Here is a 19,681-nt window from a genome sequence, read left to right as displayed (position 1 = left end):
CTTTTGGGGAGAACCATTCATCAGCTAAGAATGGTGTGTATATTCTCTTTCTCAACACTCATGTTCATACCTCATACTCAAAGAACTATAAGAAATAGTTTTCCTCTTTGAAGCCACTTCATTTGTTGACCAGAGTCACTGTACCAGTGAGATAGATGGTATAAAAAAATTAATTAATAAATACATTTGAGCAAAAGGCACCCAGTTGCTCATAGACAGAAGATAATGAATATGAGCCAATCACTAGAAGTTAGATAATTAGACAGTCTCTACTGCCATCTGTAATTAATTTCAAGGAAACACATAAGATACTAAGACAAAAGCATGACACCCACAATCTAAAAGCTGCATTAAAAGGTAGAGGCAAAGGGACAGCTCATTCACTTACTCTCCCCACTTTTTCAAAAAAACAGGCTATAGAGTGGCATCAAGACATCTCTGGGATATGCCTTTGTTGCCCTCAAAAATATATAGATGGGCAGATGAGGCTGTAGGAGAAGGAGTGATTAAACCTGGAGATGGAGTCAAAAGAGGAATCAGCCCAGAGTCTCTACAATATCACAAAGGGACTAAGATGCCCCCTTGAATTCCATTAGCAATAGCAATAGCACTTAGACTTATATATCGCTTCGTAGTGCTTTTATAGCCCTCTCTAAGCAGTTTACAAAGTCAGCATATTGCCCCCAACAATCTGGGTCCTCATTTTACCCACCTCGGAAGGATTGAAGGCTGAGTCAACCTTGAACCGGCGAGATTTGAACTGCCGAACTGCAGCTAGCAGTCAGCTGAAGAAGCCTACAGTACTGCACTCTAACCATTGCGCTACCTTGGCTCTAATTAAGCCTTAAATAATGCCAAGATAGCACTAACGTTAGCTGAGTAGGTTCTTGTGCAGAGGCATAAGTAATAAATAAGTTTAATTGGAACTTCACATGTGGTCCTGGTCTTTTGCACCTGATTTTGGGGGTGGTGTGTGTGTACATGTAGCACTTTGGATTCAGAGGGAGAAAGAACACCCCCTATTCTTTAAATTAAATATGACTTTACCAGAATTGTATAGCAATTGCAGGCAGCCACTATTGGAAAAAGATACAGCTGTTTTAAAGAATTGCTAACAGATGCCATGTCAGCAGGCCTGCATATTTCAGCATCATTTCCTTTTGAAATCCAAAGTGCTGCACAGCACTAATCTTGTTTTAAAAGTCAAAGTATGCCACTCTGTATTGAAATAATAATTCAATATACTTAAAGAAGGAGAAAAAAGAACTTAATGAATTACTGGTCAAAGTACTGGTCAAATTACTGATCAAGTAACTACTGACAAAGTAGACCATAACCTACTACTAGATAAAGTAGAAAAATGTGGGTTAGACAGCATCATCACCAGATGGATTCATAACTGGTTGATCAACTGCACTCAACATGTAGTCCTCAACGGATCTGCATCCATATGGAGGGAAGTATGCAGTGGAGTACCCCAAGACTCTGTTCTCTTCAACATCTTTATCAATGATTTGGACGAGGGGATAGATGGGGTACTCATCAAATTTGCAGACAACACCAAGCTGGCAGGAATAGCCAACACTCCAGAAGATAGGCTCAAGATACAGAAGGATCTTGACAGACTTGAACATTGGGTGCTATCTAACAAAATGAAATTCAACAATGAAAAAAGTAAGGTTCTACATTTAGGCAAGAAAAACAAAATGCACAGGTACCGTATATGTGGTACCGTGCTCAATAGTAATAGTAACTGTGAGAGGGATCTTGGAGTCCTAGTGGACAACCATTTAGATATGAGCCAGCAGTGTGCAGCAGCTGCCAAAAAAGCCAACACAGTTCTAGGCTGCATAAACAGGATCAAGATCACGTGAAATGTTAATACCAGTTTATAATGCCTTGATAAGGTCACACTTGGAATACTGCATCCAGTTTTGGTTGCCATAATATAAAAACGATGTTGAGACTCTAGAAAGAGATGCAGAGGACAGCAACAAAGATGATTAAGGGGACTGCAGGATAAAATATATGAAAAATAATTGCAGAAATTGGATATGTCTAGTTTAATGAAAAGAAGGATTAGGGGTGACATGATAGCAGTGTTCCAGTATCTAAGGGGCTGCCACAAAGAAGAGGGAGTCAAGCTATTCTCCAAAGCACCTGAGGGCAGAACAAGAAGCAATGGGTGGAAACTAATCAAGGAGAGAAGCAACTTAGAACTAAGGAGAAATTTCCTGACAGTTAGAACAACTAATCAGTGGAACAACTTGCATCCAGGAGTTGTGAATGCTCCACCACTGGAGGTTTTTAAAAAGATGTTGGATAACCATTTGTCTGAAGTGGTGTAGGGTTTCCTGCCTAAGCAGGGAGTTGGACTGGAAGACCTCCAAGGTCCCTTCCAACTCTGTTATTCTATTCTATTCTACTGACATGTCTAGGAAACAAGTTCCATCTACCTTTCATCTATTTGGGTTTTAAGCTTTATATTCCGCAAACTATTTATATTTAGTAGGTGAATGAATCCAAGTACAATCATGATACATGCAGTTCACAACTAATGTCTTCTGAAAAGCTAATGTCTTAGTTCAGAAGTTCATTTTTTCAAAGTACGTAATGTCATACTGAGATTCCAAAATAATGTTCAGTCTAAATTAGACTGAATCACTAACTAAGGATATATCACAAAGCTATTGCAAAAATGACACAATGGGAATCAAAGCTGGATTGTAGATAGCTTTCATTGAAAATTAGTCTGATACTTTTCAGAGCATTTGCAGTAGCCAAAAATCCTAAGCTTAAAAGCTAAAAGCTAAAATCCCTACCTTTTAGGGTATGACAGGCTACAAAAGGGAATATGGCCACTTTTAGTAATTTTCATTTGATTCTTCCATCTAATCAAGCCCTACCTGGGCTTTACCATTACAAAGGGATTTTCTATCTAATGAGTATCTAGGCTGGATTTTTTTGAGGGTGGGGGGGGGAGTTTAGTCCATAAAATATATGGACAAATTGTCCCCTAGGTTCTGTTTCTAAGGTCTTGCTTATATGTCCTGCATGACATTGTGTTTGGTTATTTGAGGAATTGCATGTCTCCATAGTATCTGCCTAGTCGATTCAATCCTGCAGAGTTGTTACACTTCAGATTCCTTCAGTTAAACAGTACCAACTACTGGGATTTTGGAATGCATCTTCTCTGCAGGAGTGCCTACCCAGGATCCAGGAGTGGTCCTCACTCCTGTTGTTTAGAAGAGTCATGGAGACCTGCCTCTTCACTCAGGCCTTTGGCAAGGGAAAGTGAGATCCCTTGTTTTATATTACACTTGCCATCTTTTATCTTTACTTGATTTTATTGTAATTTTTGTTGTTGTGGTTGTTATGAACTGCCAAGAGTCAATGACAATTCAGGAGGCATACCAATTTAATTAACTGTTTTATTATAAATTGTTCACTGCCTCTATCTAATATTGCATTCTGACTCAGTATGTACTTTCCCTTTGTGTTCCTATGACAAAATGTACATATTATAATGAAGCATTAAACTTTTTATCTCAATGTTCCTAAACAAAATTCACAATATATTGAAGTATTTTGTGGTCACCTTCTACTAGTAGTCTTTATTGATGCAGTCCTACAATGTCAACCCTAAAGATAACTAAGAAGAAGTAACTAAGTAGAAGTTTATTTCCAGATAAGTGAGCACATAATAGTAATTATATGTGTGTGTGTGTGTGTGTGTGTGTGTGTGTGTGTGTGTGTGTGTAGGTCTTTGCGCGGGGTTTTCTCCCGCGTAAAATTGGAAGTGTCTTGGCGGCGTTTCGACGAAATCCCATTCGTCATCTTCAGGCTAGGTGTTTACAGCTTCGTGCTTCTAGGACAAATGTGTGATCACAGCTGTTTCTTCCTTTTAATAGTTAAAAGGAAGAAACAGCTGCGATCACACATTTCTCCTAGAAGCACGAAGCTGTAAACACCTAGCCTGAAGTTGACAAATGGGATTTCGTCGAAACGTCACCAAGACACTTCCAATTTTATGTGGGAGAAAACCTGAATAACCAAAGACCTATATAAAAACACCCGCGAAAACCTCAGAAAATACACACACACACACACACACACACACACACATATCCCGTTAAAGACCTGGAGTTTTCATATCAAATGATCTAAGTGCCAAAGCCCACTGCAACTACATCGCAAAAAAGGCTTTAAGAGTTGTAAACTTAATCTTGCGTAGCTTCTTCTCCAGTAAGATTACACTACTAACCAGAGCATATAAAACATTTGCTAGACCAATTCTTGAATACCGCTCGCCTGTCTGGAACCCACACCTCATTTCTGACATAAGTACAATTGAGCGTGTCCAGAAATATTTTACAAGAAGAGTTCTCCACTCCTCTGATCACAACAAAATACCTTATGCCACCAGACTTGAAATCCTGGGTTTAGAAAATTTAGAACTCCACCGCCTTCGACATGACCTGAGTTTAACTCATAGAATCATCTGTTACAATGTCCTTCCTGTTGAAGACTACTTCAGCTTCAATCACAACAATACACGAGCACACAATAGATTTAAGCTTAATGTGAACCGCTCCAATCTTGATTGCAGAAAATATGACTTCAGTAACAGAGTTATTAATGCCTGGAATCCACTATCTGACTCCATGGTCTCTTCCCAAAATTCCAAAATCTTTAACCAAAGACTATCTACTATTGACTTCACCCCATTCCTAAGAGGTCTGTAAGGGGCATGCCTACTGTTCCTGTCCTAATGTTCCCTTTGATTGTATCCAATTTTTAGTTATTTCATGCTTATACATATATATACTGTTGTGACAAATAAATTAAATAAAATAAATTAATTAAAATAAATAAAAAATAAAAGTAAACATGTGAATAATCTCAGAGATAGGTACTGAAAAATACTATTTTCATGTTAGTGAATTTTTATTCTAACTTGTTGACTTTTTTCTGCCAAAAAATTTATTCACCCAACTTTCCAAAGTCACATAGAATGGTTTCAGATGTGGTTCTAACCATGAAAGGATTACCAGCTTTTTTTCATTTTCATTTTATTTTCATATTAACAACATTCCATGTGGTTTTGTAACTGGCTAGAAAATCTGTAATAAAATGCCTCAGGATTTCTTTCTGCCTGCCACATGGTAAAGCTGTGGTTGTTGATTCTCAATCATTTATTTGTCACCAAGTTCCTTTTCACTTGTGAAGTTTCCAAAGCATCAAAGGCAAAGGTTGTGGTCTATTGTTCAGTGCAGTCTAAGAAAAGAATAAAGCTCACAGCATGGAGCTCACATACATTTTTTTCTTGCTTCTCTTTATGGGTTTTTGAGAAAAAGAAACTATTCTTATTGGATGACAGCTGTTCCAGCTTACTCTGCATGTCAAAAATCATGACTTTCGGTAAGGTGGCAGGAACTGAAGTATTTTTCCACTGATGAAAGAATCACTCAGTTTTGACTGGTTATATTTGAGGGCAATCTCATCTATCTGTTAGGCTGCCTTGATTATTGTATTAAAAACCAACAGGGACAGAAATAAAGAAATAAGGCAAAGCCACAAAACAGCCAATACTTATACTACCCAACAGACATTCTGCATTTAAGCAAAATGGTGCCCGATCTTTAAAACAAGCCTATCACAAATCCACAGTAAGGCTGATGAATACTGTGCCCTACTTTGTGCCCTGCATGAGCTTTTTGCTGGGTTGTTGTTGTTGTTTTTTAAATTTATCTATGGAGATTCTCAGTTATCCATCCAGGTCATGGTTGTCCCAAAAATGCTTTGTCCAAAGGCAACTGGACATTGTTTTTCAGTTCTTCTGAACTGGAGAAGCTTCTTGGATGAGAAGCGAAACGTCTTCAAGGAAAAACAAAGTCCAGTTGCCTTTTGAAAAGCACCTTTGGAATATTTTTTTATCCCACTTCACTTTAAAGAATTCTCATGTCCGAGTAAACCAACTGTTCCATTTGAAATACAGGCGAATATTTCACACTGCAATCCTAACATTGAATTTAGTGAGACTTACTTCCGAGTAAACCAACAGTTCCTCCCTGTATTGGGGTGGGGGTAAGGAGAGAGAGAGGAAGGAAGGAAGACATTTTGGCAAATTCTTTTACACCTTTCTCCTTTGGCTGGATTTCTATTACATCCCCTCTAGCCAATTGGTTGGTGGCTAACTGTCACAGAGGGCGGAACACCCAGGGTAGACCCTCTTTCTGCGAATGGGCCGTGTTGAAGGGTGTGGGATGCAGGGGCTGGTGGCCCATTCACCAGGGCAAATGGCTGGAGGCGTACCAGCTGAGGAGATAAGTTGGGGGAGAATCGCCGGAGAAATGCCCGAGGAGAATAAAGAGTCGGAGACTAAAAGTCCTAGACCCCTCAGCACTACCGGTCTCTATATATTCCAATAATATTACTTCAGGGGCAGAATCAGAGGGGCTAAAGGAAAACCAGAGCAGAGCTTGATCTGTTTTTCCTTTAAGTTTGAGACAGATCACTTGATATGTGAGGCAAAACTTTTTTTTCTTTTACCACAGCATCTAAAGCACACCTTCTTTTTTCTCCAAATTACAACAGCTTTTTTGTTAAAAACAGCATTGGAAGTCTTGCCTCCTTTTGTAAAAATGGCGAGGGGGGGGGAGAAGGAAGCTTAGCTATATAGCAATGTAAATTGATCATATATAAGGAGAGTTGCAATGTTTGCAAAAAAATGGGTACAGACTCCTTTGAAAACTTTATTGTATCTGCATTTATTTCTGGAACAAAATATGTATGTATTACTTACACATTATCATTTTCTGCACAGTATATTACAAGCTTCTAAGTCAGCCAGTTTGGTGTATGATCAAGGCACCAGACTAGAAACCAGGAGGCCATGAGTTCCAATCCCAGCTTAGGCATAAAGTCAGCTGGGTGACCTTGGGCCAATCCCACTCTCTCAGTCTAAAGAAGGAGAAGGCAATGGCAAACCACAACCAAAATCTTGCCAAGAAAATTACAGGGATTTATACAAGCAGTTGCACACATACATGTCTCCTATTCATCTGGTTATCACTAAAATTATATCCTGAAGACCATAGAAGATACATGCACTATACCCCCCATACCTTTAATTTGATACTTATCTATGCTAGCTTCAGAAGTAAGACAATTGTTTCAGTTGAGCTTTTTTACTAGTAATGTACCAATACTCCAATAATAGTTAGCAGAGAACATTATTTTTTTTAAAAAAAAAGCAGACCTGCATCTACACCTGCACCTCTATTTAAAAGGCTGCCATATCACATAGATCAGCTACCTCCTTCTAAACAATGTTCGCTCATAAAATACACTAGTTATATTTCTGCTGCCTACCTTAAATAGAAGAATTATCTTCATCCTATCAAGCAACAATGGTAGCCAAAAGTGAAATTCCCAAATAAAATTCAATTAACAAATTCTAAATAAAACGAACTGTCTCTCCAAGAACCTGACAATCTAGAAAGTTAATTAGTGCTATGCGCAGTTATTGACATGTAGGAATGCCCACAGCACTTTTAAGCAGTTTAAGTTGTTTTTAGATATTTTTTAAGACAAGCTCTAAAAGCACATGATTAATCAGCATAGAGAAAAGGACAGATTGCTCGTGCTTTTCATTGCAAACTGCAGTCTTGTACATTTTGAAAAACTGACTGCAAAATAATAATGATGTTAAAGTAAAACTTATGGGAAACTATATTTAATTTATTTTTTAGATTCCCTCCCTCCCCCATCTTTAATGATTGTTGAACGAAGTTAAAAACATAGAATAACATCACAATAAATATAGATCATCAGCAAATGTGAAAACAATTACTAATTACCCTGATCTTTGCTCCAACACAAAATTCCACAAAATTGCAGTCTTGCAACTTTATTATTGAGTCTTATAGGCACAGATTGTGTATCAATAACTACAGTGAAAAATAGTAATTTATTAATTTGCAGAAAATGGTACACACACACATGCACCAATACCCATGAATAAGAAGCCTTGCTATTGTTTTGCTGTCTTCTTTTTTTAGTTTCTTTCTTTCTTTCTTTGGTTTAAATAAGTAAAGGCCAAAAACAAGCAAAGTACCATATTTTTCAGACTATAAGATACACCTAGTTTTTGGAGAGGAAAACAAGAAAAAAAAATCTGCCTCTGCCTCCCAGCAATTTGTCTCCTTGCAGCAAACAGCCTAGTCAGTTTTAACACAGCCTGATTTAGCATGAGCAGCTGATTGACAGTAGCATCTGTCTCCCGGAATACTGACTATCAGCTGTTCCAGGCTGCGGGGATCAGCTGTTCCAGGCTGCGGGGCCACCCATCGCCACGGCCTATCACTGCCTCCCCACGCCCGATTTTTGATGTCCGCATATCCCGTTTTCAGCCACCGCCTGTAAAGGGCCAAAAATAGGGTGCACGCAGGCCAAAAATGGGGGATGCTGAGGCAGCAATAGGCAGTGGTGATGGGTGGTAATGACAGTGATCCCCACAGTCTGAAACAGCTGATCGTCAGTATTCTGGGAGGCCGATCCAACCACCAATCAGCTGCTCGTGCTAAATCAGGCTGTGTTGAAGCTGACTAGGCTATTTGCTGTTTGCTGCAAGGAGGCAAATTTCTGGGAGGTAGAGGCCAAAGGGTGGGGGCCAGCAAGTGGGTGGGGCTTCGGCAACATTCACTCTATAAGATGCGCAGACATTTCTACCCACTTTTTGGGGGGAGGGGATGCATCTTATAATCTGAAAAATACAGTAAATTCTGAAAACACGATACTTCCGGGAAGTTAATAACATGTCTTGCTAAATTCCTTCTCCTTCAAAGAATGAAGTTGTAGCAAAAGAAAGGGAGTCAGAAGTTGCTGATAGGAGTGTCAACACCCAAATCAACATCCAAATCTGTCTCCATGGGATCTTCATCCTCATATTTGGTCTTCTTGAACCCTGGAATGTCCAGGTGGGCTCTCCCTCAGTGAAAATATTCTGCCGAGGTAAAAAGTTGCATATTCACCATTTGTTTTCAAATGGGAAGATATTTCCCTCACTTGGAATCTGGATGGGACACTACAAGGACTCTCTGTTCCCCCAGGAGTCAGCATTGAAAGAATGGCTCCAAATTTCTCCTTTCAACCTGGGCCACCTAGCCCAAATGATTTTGGAGTATACGGTACTGGATTACAAACTCATAGCTAAAGAAATCAAAAATATAATTTTTAATAAAAGCAAGGGAACAGCAATATGACAGTAAAATTTAAATGCAACTAGTTAATGAGGCTGACGTCTGCATTTCAAACCTAGACTTCAACAATGTGTAAGTATGTTCTGACCTAGGCTCCCTTAAAAAGCAGGAAGCAGGAATTGGTCCCAGCAAAACCTCTTTTATTTACACGACTGTAAATTACTTTCATTCACAGTCAGCAAGGTTTGTCCAAACAGTTTTTCAAAGGAATATTTATCACACACATTATCTCCTTTGGCAAGCTGCCATGTAACTTGTTTCCAAATGCAGAGTAAGGCAAAACTTGACACAGAGTCTCTTAGATTCACAAACAGAACTTTGCATTCTTGCAACTACCGAACAAATGAATTGTTTCCTGCAAAAGCCTCCTCCCCATTCGCTCCTCTTTTGTTTCCTATGGGAGGGGCCAATCATCTCCAAGGTGTGGCTTTACTCCCAAGTCGACCCTGCTTTCTGAGTTGTTCTTGTCTTCTGGCAGCTCTGAGCATGCACACACTGGGAACGGGCTCCAGCTGTTCCTCTGCCTCATTGCTGTATATTTCCCTCTCTGCCTCTGATGCAGAGCCCTTGTCCAAACTTTCCCCAGCCCCCAGGACTGACCCATGTTCCTCCCCAACCTCTTCACTGTCTGACTCTGCTGCTAGCTCTGCTGGCCGGCGGCAGGCCATAATTAAGTACTGACAGACATACAAAGACAAAGGTTAGAGCAAAAGTAGAATATCATCCAACCGAGCATCTTGTACTGAACACAAATTTCAAAATTCCTCACATGATTAAATTGAATATTATTTCCCAGTTTTATTCACTGATTCTTACCCTTCTAGAGTTTCCTAGGCAGTGGGCCTGAATCCTTAGGTCCAGTCACAAGAAATTTCTTCAGGTATCTGCTTCACCAGGAGGCCCTCAGCCAAAAAGCCAGAGAAGAAAAATTCCCAACTTCTCTTATCCTTGAATACCCACTCAATAAATTACAGCTAGCCAGGAGATGACTCAGAATTATTTTTTTTAATCGACCAGAAAGTCATGAAAGGATTAGCAATACTCTCAGCCACAGCACACAAAAGGATGACATGTACATGATGACATACTGACACTATTCTCTACAAATGGAGAATGTTACCTTAGTGGATAGATTTTTAAAAATGGAATATATCTTCCAATCATTTCGTATGCCAATTCAAGGGAGTTAGCGGTCTCCTGTAATTCTGAAGGGAGTAATTGACACAAATAAGGCAATGACAACTGTATACCTCCTGAATGGTATAAAAATATTAGAAAAACTTGGTTCTGATATTGTTAAGAGATATATATTGAGTCTTTGGAGAAAAGGGCCTCAATCATGCGATAACAATTCCTAAAAGACAGGAAGCAGCAGGTGAAGCTAAGCAGAATCACATCAAATACCTGTACAATTAGCACAGGGGACCCCTAAGGCTATGTGCTCTTTCCACTTCTCTTCTCTCTGTATGATTGCATCTCAAATGATCCATCTGTTAAACTACTGAAGTTTGCAGATAACACAACAGTGATTGATCTCATTTGAGACAATGATGAATCCGCATACAGATGGGAGGTTAAGCAACTAGCATTGTGGTGCGACCAGAACAATCTGGAACTGAGCACACTCAAAACCATAGAAATGGTGGTAGACTTTAGGAGAAACCCTCCCATACTACCTCTTACAATACTAGACAACACAGTATCAGCAGTAGAGACCTTCAAATTTCTAGGTTCTCAAGACCTAAAATGGACACCTAAAACGTCATCAAAAAAGCACAACAAAGAATATTCTTTCTGCTCCAATTCAGAAAGTTCAAATTGCCCAAAGAGCTGCTGATTCAGTTCTACAGTGGAATTATTGAGTCTGACTTCTGCACCTCTGTAACTGTCTGGTTTGGTTCTACAACCCAACAAGACAGACACAGACTTCAGAGGATAATTAAAACTGCAGAAAGAAAATTATTACCAACCTGCCTCCCATTGAGGACCTGTATAGTGCACAAGTCAAAAAGAGGGCTGTGAAAATATTTACAGACTCCTCACATCCTGGACATAAACTGTTTCAACTCCTACCCTCAAAATGACGCTATAAAGCACTGCACACCAGAACAACTAGGTACAAGAACAGTTTTTTCCAAACACCATCACTCTGCTAAACAAATAATTCCCTCAGAACTGTCAAACTATTTACTAAGTCTGCATTACTATTAATCTTCTCATTGTTCCTATCACCCATCTCCTCCCACTTGTGACTGTATGACTGTAACCTTGTTGCTGGTATCCTTATGATTTATATTGACTGTTTCGTAATATGACTTGATGCTTATTTGTACCCTATGACTATCATTAAGTGTTGTATCTAATGATTCTTGATGAACATATCTTTTCTTTTATGTACACTGAAAGCATATGCAACAAGACAAATTCCTTGTGTGTCCAATTACACTTGGCCAATAAAGAATTCTATTCTATTCTATTCTATTCTATTCTATTCTATTCTATTCTATTCTATTCTATTCTATTCTTCTAATACAGGAAGAAGTCTCACAAATTATGGAAGATTTCATGGAATATCTTTGTTAGATACGGATACTAAGATTTTGACATTACTCTGACATGAAGATTACGAAGGTATTACCATCCATCCTCCATGCAGCATAATCTGGATTTATAAAATGATGTGAAACACCTGATAATATTATATTATTGGTAAAAATCTTACCATTATATTTTAATTAACAATGAAACAGGTGTAAAGACTTTCTCAGATGCAAAGAAAATCTCTGAGATAGTGGTGCAAATTAGGTTTTTTGAACAAGTGATGGAAAAAATATCAAATGTTATTACTTTGATACATTTATTATCTAATCCTTCTGCTCAGATAATTATCTATGGATTTCTGCATTTAATTCCTTTAGCAACTTGTTGCAATTCTTCCAACAAATTTCTAGGATCGTGAAAAAAACCACACTAATATGTCACTTATGAAAATACAGCAAAGAGCATGTAACTATGAAAGCTATAAATAAGTACAACTTAACTGTGCCTGCATCATATAAATAGTTCTGCTAACAATTACTTTTAAAACTGCATGTGTTGCTTGTAGTGGTTTGTTTATGCATTTATTTTAAAGAAATTACCCACTTCCATTGGTACTCCAGATATCTAAGAAGCTATTTACAAAACATGCTCAATCCAACCAACAATAAATACAAAGCAGTACAGTGTTCACTGGAGGCATAAAACTAATACAAGTAAAAGGAATATCTGTTCTAAATTAATCCTTTTAAGCCACATTGTTAATAGTCTTAGGATAACTCAAAGCTGACAAGCCTTGCCTTTTGTTTCAACAAATGTATGGGTAAATTTTTCGTTTAAAGAACCAGACATAGTTTTTTTTCCTACAATTAATCTTATAATAAGTTTTGCTTTTTTACTCTTCTCTAATAAAGCACATGGTGTGACTTAACAAGCAATTCTAAAAATCAAGTTTTCCTGGTTCCAGAAAATTAAACTTGGGAACAAAATGTTATTATACAGAAGTAAATGTGTCACTAATTTAATTTAATCCATTTTTAAAAATTAATAGAATAAAAGAACCAAAGAAAAAAGAAAAAGCTGCTGACATTTGTGAAATGCAAACAGTTCACATGCCAATAGATGGTATATCAAGATGTAACTTATCATTCTCAAAAAGATGAGGGAAAATAACTTACTTGATCTCAATAGAGGAACAACTAATCGCAGATATATTCGCGTGTGTCAAGCAGAAAGCAAAACTAGCAATTCACTATTTGAGAAATTCATTTCAAAATGGATTTGTGGAAGTAACAATATCAGCAGCAGATGAATATCACCAAAGGACAGGTTGCAACATTTTATGAAATGAAGCCCATGTTCAGGATGATTCTAGATCATAAATTCACCTGTTACCTAGCAAGTCCAAAAGAAAATGTCCTTTTATAAAACCTGATCTATAAGATTTTTTTGCACCAGCCAAGAACTGTAGCTTGCCATTTAGGTAAAACTGATCTGCACTGATGTAGCAGCCTAAATATTAGGTCTCTTTCTCTCCTTCCTTACAAGAAAGAAGGAATAGTTTTTTGTAGCTGAAGAGAAAACATTTAAAATACTTTATAGCTGGTGAAATTTAGGAAATATTATTTTTATGGTGCCTTAAAACAGTGCCCTGCTGTCCTCCAGTTTATAACTGTTGGCTGACTCTATATTCATTTTACCAAACAGCATCAGGTGCAAACCTCTTTGCTCACCCTAATTCTCTATCAGTATTCTTTGGCACCACGCTGGCTAATAAAATATACAAGCCAAGGCAAGCTTGACCTCTGGTAATTACATGGATAGGATCTAATAAGTGTTCAGTGTTCACCATGAAAATGGTTTATCATGACCTTCTTTTAGGGTGCTTTTTCAACGTTAAGGAACAGCTTATAGCCCTGGTGTTCTTCCTTTAAGATCTACCCCTACTTAGTTTTGCTTGGTAAACCAGATGACTAGATGCAATTAGATGCTCCACCACATATACACATCCATGCTTTAACTGTGATTTATAACTTGGCATCAGATTAGCTTCAAGACTGTGTTCATTTGCTAGAATTGGCCCAATGCACTACTATTAATATTCTCATCGTTCCCATCACCCATCTCCTTCCACTTATGATTTTATGACTGTAAGTTTGTTGCTGGTATCCTTACGATTTTTGATATTGATTGTTTCCTGATTGCTTATTAGTATCCTAGGACTATCATTAAGTGTTGTACTTTATGATTCTTGATGAACATATCTTTTCTTTTATGTACTCAGAGAACATATGCACCAAGACAACCAATATATCTGTGACTAATAACTGGATACTGAGAACTGACATTCTATCAATGTCTTTGAAATTAAGCACATGGCTGTTCACTGTCCAATAGTGAGGAAGATAGGAAGGCCAGGACCTGAAATAAAGCAATTGTGATGAATGGAATAATTAATTTTTTAAAAAACCAGGGTTCATATCTACCTTGAGTGTCGTCTGCACAATCTGTTGTAAATTAGTCAGCATGTAACTTTAGTCAAATTAGTTATTAAGTTTGCATTACTATTAATCTTCTGATCGTTCCTATCATCCATCTCCTCCCACTTATGTCTGTATGACTGTAACCTTGTTGCTGGTATCCTTACGATTTTTATTGATTGTGTCTGAATATGATTTGATTGCTTATTTGTTTCCTATGACTATCATTAAGTGTTGTACCTTATGATTCTTGATGAACGTATCTTTTCTTTTATGTACTCAGAGAACATATGCACCAAGACAAATTCTTTGTGAATTTTTTGAATAGAAAAAATTTTTGAATAGAAAAATTTTTTGAATAGAATTTTTTCTTGAATAAAAATTTTTTATTCAAAAATTTTTTTGAATAGAATAGAATAGAATTTTTTATTGGCCAAGTGTGATTGGACACACACTTGGCCAATAAAAAATTCTATTCTATTCTATTCTATTCTATTCTATTCTATTCTATTCTATTCTATTCTATCACTTTGATTTCCCCAGGAAAAGCAATTAGTAGTTCCTCACTTTCAAAAAGTGTGGAGCCTGAGACTCAGAGGCATTGCCCTTTGAAATGGACATTGGTCCTACCTGAATGTCCTTTCTCTGTTGGCGGGACCAGCAGCCAGGCATGGGAGTGACTCGGTCTGTATCCAATGGGATCGAGTCTGCTAGTTGAAAAGCACCTCCTCCTCCTGGTGCCTTCCAGCTTTCGGACGAGGATGATGCGGCAGACCGACGCACTGAGCTGTAAAACAGGAACTGCAAGAATATGCTATTATGCCCCCCCGGCATATGACCATGAGAGCCCGAATGACCTCTATAGAAGACAGGAACCGGGCGTTCAGGGAGGGCTGGCTGCTGGTCCCGCCAACAGAGAAAGGACATTCAGGTAGGACCAATGTCCATTCTCCAGCAGGGCGGGACCAGCAGCCAGGCATGGGACATACCAAAGCAAGTCCTATCGGGAGGGATCCGCCCGGTCCGGGTTAGAACCCCCTTCTAGGACCCTTTGGAGAACCCTGCGGCCGAACGCCGCATCAGCAGATGCATAGGAATCGATCTTGTAATGGCGTATGAATGGATTCGGAGAAGACCATGTGGCTGCTTTGCAGATTTCCTCTAACGGAGCCTGAGTGGCCCACGCAGCTGAAGTAGCCGCTTCTAGTAGAATGCGCAGTGATGCGACTTGGAACAGGAATTCCCTGAATCTGATATGCTCTGGCAATGCATGCCTTAAGCCATCTACCGATGGTAGAGGAAGATACCTTAAGGCCGATGGTGGTTGGTTGAAAGGACACAAAGAGAGCCTCCGTCCTCCTGAGAGAGGCGGTACGCTTGATATAAATACGGAGGGCTCTCCGGACATCTAGGGTATGCCAGGACCTTTCCAGCGGTGTACGGATCTGGAGAAAAGTCGGGAAGAATGAGCTCTTGTGATCTATGGAACAGTGAGTTAACTTTAGGCAGGAAGGTAGGATCTAGCCGGAGGACCACCCTATCTGAGTGAAAACGCAGAGATCCGCCCCTGGTGGAAAGGGCAGCAAGTTCAGAAATTCTGCGAGCTGAAGTAATGGCTACTAGAAAGGCCACCTTATATGTCAAATATTGCAGGCCACACTCCATAAAGGTTCAAGGGGCCCTTGGTGAGGATGTTAGAACCTTCGTGAGGTCCCAAGATGGATACCTGTGGACTACCGGAGGACAAAGGTTGGTTGCTCCCTCAGAAATTGACGGATGAGGGCCGGTGGGCTAGGGAGCGTTTAGCACCGCAAGTTAAAATAGAAGAGAGCAGCTACCTGTCGTGAGCGTGTTCGCTGCCAAACCTTGTTCCAATCCGTGTTGAAGGAAGATCAGGATAGTGATCGTAGAAGCGTTGGTAGGGTCTATGTTCTTGCTTGAACACCAGGTGTAGAAGGTGCGCCACGTCGAGCCGTAGATGCGAATGGTGGAACTACGACGAGACGCCTGGATGGTGTTGGCGACGTTGGCAGGTACATGTCTCTTCCTCAGGAGGCTCCGCTCAAGCGCCAGGCGGTCAGCTTGAACCACTGAGGGTCCGGATGAGTCAGCTGCCCTTGGCTGAGCGAGATCTTGGTCTGAGGAAGTTTCCACGGGGGAGCCACTGAGAGAGCCACCAGGTCCGCAAACCACGGGCGCCGAGGCCAGTGTGGAGCCAGCAAGATGAGTTCCGCCTGTTCCCTCAGCATCTTCCTGATAACCTTGGGTATTGTCGGAATGGGAGGGAAGGCATAAAGGAGGCCGGGGCCAAGGGCTGCGCAGGCGTCTATGCCTCCGCCCCTGGACTGGGTACCTTGAGAAGAACCGATCCAGTTGACGATTGTCTCGAGTGGCAAAGAGGTCTACCAGCGGGTTCCCGAAGCGGAGTGTGATCTCGAGGAACATATCCGGATTCAGTCGCCACTCCCCCTGGTCGACTGAGACTCGGCTGAGCCAGTCGGCCTGTGTGTTTGCCACCCCTGATATATGAGAGGCCCGTATGGACCTCAGGTGAGCCTCCGCCCAGAGACCCAGTTGCACTGCCTCTTGCAAGAGAGGCTGAGAATGGGTTCCCCCCAGGCGGTTCACATGAGCCTTTGCGGCCACATTGTCCGTTAATACTAGAATGTCTTGATTGAGAACAATGTCCTGGAACGATAGTAAGGCCAGATGAATGGCCCTGAGTTCTAACCAGTTTATGTTGTGGGTCAGGTCCCTTGGGGACCACTGACCCTGAGCCATGTTTGATCCCAGATGGGCGCCCCAGCCATGAAGACTGGCATCTGTTGTCAAGATTAGGCGTTGGGGTTCCCTGAACTCTCTGCCCTTTGACAGGGCTGGGGAGATCCACCATAAAACAGTGTCTGACTTGTTGTGGAAGTTGGACAAGTATTGGTGACGTAGCTGTGTGTGCCTTTTGATAGGGGAGTAGAAACCACTGCAGTGTCCTGCAGTGGAGACGAGCCCAAGGTACAATGCCGATGCAGGAGACCAGTTTCCCCAAGAGTTGGGAAAGGGTCTTTAAAGGAATAAGGCGTCTCTTGGTTACCCCCCTGACTAGATTCTGTAAATTGGTGAGACGCTCCTGTGACAGATAGACCCGGCCCTCTATCGTGTCTATGATGGCCCCTAAGTGTTGGATTCGATTCGTAGGATGTAAGTGACTTTTGGCCTTGTTGATCGAGAAGCCGTGGGCTTCTAGAACCTGAATGGTTGTGGACAAATCCGCTGCCAGGGTCTCTGATCGAGATTGAATAAGGAGATCGTCCAGATAAGCCTGGATTCTGATTGGAATAGCCGGAGATGCGCTGTGAGGCGGCCATTAGCTTTGAGAAGACCCTGGGGGCCGAGGAGAGCCCGAATGGAAGGGCACAATATTGGTAATGGAGACCCCCGTGGCAGAAGCGGAGGAATCGTCTGTGAGCCGGAAGGATAGGGACGTGTAAGTATGCCTCCGTCAGGTCTACTGGCGTGAGGAAGTCCCCCTCCCTGATGCTCTCCAAGATGGACTGGAGTGACTGCATCTTGAACCGCCTGTAGACTATGTGGCGGTTCAGAGCCTTCAGGTCGAGGATTGCTCTCCATCCCCCCGAGGGCTTTGGAACTATGAACAGTCGGGAGTAAAACCCCCGACCGTGCTGATCTCGTGGCACCGTTTGGATGGCCTGAATTGAGAGAAGATGTTTTAGGCCCGTTGCCAGGACCAGCCGTTCCGTCGGGTTGCAAGATAACGGGCACCTGACGAAATGGCCCGGGGGGGTGGAGAGGAATTCCAGGGATAGACCGAACCTGATTGTCTCCCTGACCCAGGAGTCCGAGGTGGACTCCTCCCATTGGCTGGCGAAGAGCGCCAGTCTGCCCGAAATGGGAGGGACGGGCAAGCAGTCAACGTGAGCGTCTGAATGGGCGACCTCTCCCCCCCCGAAAGGGCCGCTTGAAGGAACCCCTCTGACCTTGACCTGCCTGTCTATCCTGCCTATCCTGTCTACCCTGTCTGGGGGAGAAGGGTCTTTGGGTTCTGGAGTTTCCAAAGTTAGAATCAGCCGCTCTGAAGGGACGAAAATATGGGGTTGGTCTGGAGTCTGAGCGGGACATGCTTGGAAGGATTTTGCGCTTGTCCTTGGTCTCTATAAGTAAAGGATCCAAGGCTGCTCCAAAGAGTGAGGTCCCGAATAAGGGGCTGAGGCCAACCTCCATTTGTTTTGGCGTCGGCTTGCCACCGCCTAAGCCAGAGAAGGCGGCGTGAGGATACTGTGGAACCAATCGATTTGGCAGCAAATCGAGAAGCATTCAGGGTGGCATCGGCTGAGTATTCGATGGCAGCTATAATCTTGTTTAAGTCCTGATGTGACCGAGTCAGTGACTGGTAAACGGTCCCGCAACTGTTTTAACCATAAAAGGGCCGCCTATTAAAGAAAGAGGCCGAGGAAGAGGCCCTAACGGCCCAGGCAGCCGCCTGATGACTCTTAATCAGGGTTTGTTCGGCCCGTTTGTCTTCCGGGCGAAGGGTTTCCTCTGGAGGACCTGTGACCACAGATGGCCCTGCTAATGCAACTACTGGGGCATCAACTGTGGGGATTTGCAGTAATTTAAGGAAGTTAGGTTCCAAATTATACAAGCGACGGTCCAAGGCATTAGGATTAGGACCAGTTATAGGAGTGTTCCATTGCCTATCGACTACTTCCACAAAGAGCTTGGGGCAGGCACCTCTTCTGACTCGACCACGGAACTGAAAACAAGTCCATGGGTGGATCAGTGGTCTCTGAGGTGGGAATTGGGGCGGTCGGGCCACTCCCAGCCGGGTAGTGACCTTGGCCTTGTGTAGCAAAGACCGAAATAATTGTGGGTTGAAGAGACCCACAAAGGAGGGTTGGTCTGGAACCAAATCCTCATCCTCAGAGAGGTTCTCATCCCTAAGGTCCCCTTCATCCCCCAGTGAGGCCCGAGATGGAGAATGAGCCTGGAAATCTTCAGCTTGAGGTGTGGAGTAGTCCTGCACCAAATCGTGACTAGTCTGGGATGCTACATATTCTGAAACCCATGAGTGGCTTCTGTACTCCTGCAGCAACTGCAAGTCCTGCAAAGACTGTGGCAGGATATAAATATACCGTATATACTCGAATATAAGCCGATCCGAGTATAAGCCGAGGTCCCCAATTTTACCCCAAAAACTGGGGTAAACTGGGGACTCGAGTATAAGCCGAGGGTGGGAAATGAGGCACCTACCGGTTGGGGAAACCCTCCCTCCCTCAGCTGAGAAGGCTGGTGGCTCCCCCGCCCCGCCCTCTCACTGCACCGGCAGGGCTTCCCCGCGCCGTCCGGTAAAATGTGAAAAAAAGAAAAAAAAAACTCGAGTATAAG

The 19,681-nt window shown here is 41.7% G+C and overlaps 1 protein-coding gene across 10 annotated transcripts in view; it reads right to left on the bottom strand.

Annotated features, from left to right (window-relative positions):
- SEMA5B (semaphorin 5B) overlaps positions 1–19,681 on the bottom strand; it is a 578,355-nt gene that overhangs the window by 199,332 nt on the left and 359,342 nt on the right. The window lies entirely within an intron of this gene.

This window comes from Ahaetulla prasina, chromosome 1 (assembly GCF_028640845.1).
Source record: "Ahaetulla prasina isolate Xishuangbanna chromosome 1, ASM2864084v1, whole genome shotgun sequence".
In the NCBI taxonomy this organism is placed as follows: domain Eukaryota; kingdom Metazoa; phylum Chordata; class Lepidosauria; order Squamata; family Colubridae; genus Ahaetulla; species Ahaetulla prasina.
This window is presented reverse-complemented; position numbering and strand designations above follow the sequence as displayed.